Below are 1113 nucleotides of genomic sequence, written 5' to 3' on the forward strand. Positions count from 1 at the left end.
TATATATATATATATATATATATATATATATATATGGTGTAAATAAAGAATAAGAAATAGAAAGGAAAGAACTTTTTCTCTATATTACTTGATTATAAAAAGTTGAGAAGTGTGAAAAAAAAGTAAATAACAGAGAAAAACATCTTTTTAGCAATTAGGTAGTGATAAAAAGGAAAATATCCCAACAAGATTGAAATAAAAAGGAAAGGTATCCTACAAAGTTGGAGGTAAGGTGGAATGAGATAGAACAACTTATTAATATTGTTAGTGTCTTAAAGTGCATTGGGGATATTGCTTACTATTTGACACCAAATAATTCCTCCACGTCCCTTATCCGACATTACAATCCGAAAAAAGTCTTTATGATCTTACAATTCTATGCTTTGATTGACTTAGTGATTCAATATTGATAAGCTTAGTATGTTCGATATGTATTGAATTTCTTTGTAATTGTGAGAGATTTGATATAATATTGCCTTGTCTTGTTGATATTTTACATAAGATGAGTGAAGAATGGGCAATTCTTTGATTACGAGGGAACTTGATAGTTAAAACTAGTAACTTAATGATTTCTATAGTTTCATCTTATCATGTTGGCTTCTTATATGAGATAAAGAGTTAGTCTACTAGTTGTGATGTTTGCGTGATGAGTTTTAAAGATGTTCTTGAATGAGTAAATTTAGATCATTATAAAACTATCTATGTGAACTAGAGTTTGTGAGTAACCTTGTTTAACTAGCACTGATATGATGTTGGGCCTATAAAGGATAGGGTGAGTCTTTCCAGGAGGAATAAAAAACCTATAAGTGTGAGATGATGATATGAGGTGTATTTATGTATTCAAATTTCAAATACCACATTTTATCCATATTATGAGTATAATCTTGTGAGTATCCTTGTGTTTATTAATAATTAGTTTTTGGACACGCACATTGCGCGTGAACCCTATGTCAATAAGTATACAGTTTTTAAAATAAGTTACATTGATCGATAACATATTACTGTTATAAAACAAAATAAAAGTTTGTTATACTTTTTATATCACAAACATGTTGGGTTATGGGTCTTTTTCCCTTCCTATGTGGATAAATAAAAGCCCAATTTGGACCAACC

This window comes from Solanum pennellii, chromosome 4, assembly GCF_001406875.1.
Source record: "Solanum pennellii chromosome 4, SPENNV200".
In the NCBI taxonomy this organism is placed as follows: Eukaryota; Viridiplantae; Streptophyta; class Magnoliopsida; order Solanales; family Solanaceae; genus Solanum; species Solanum pennellii.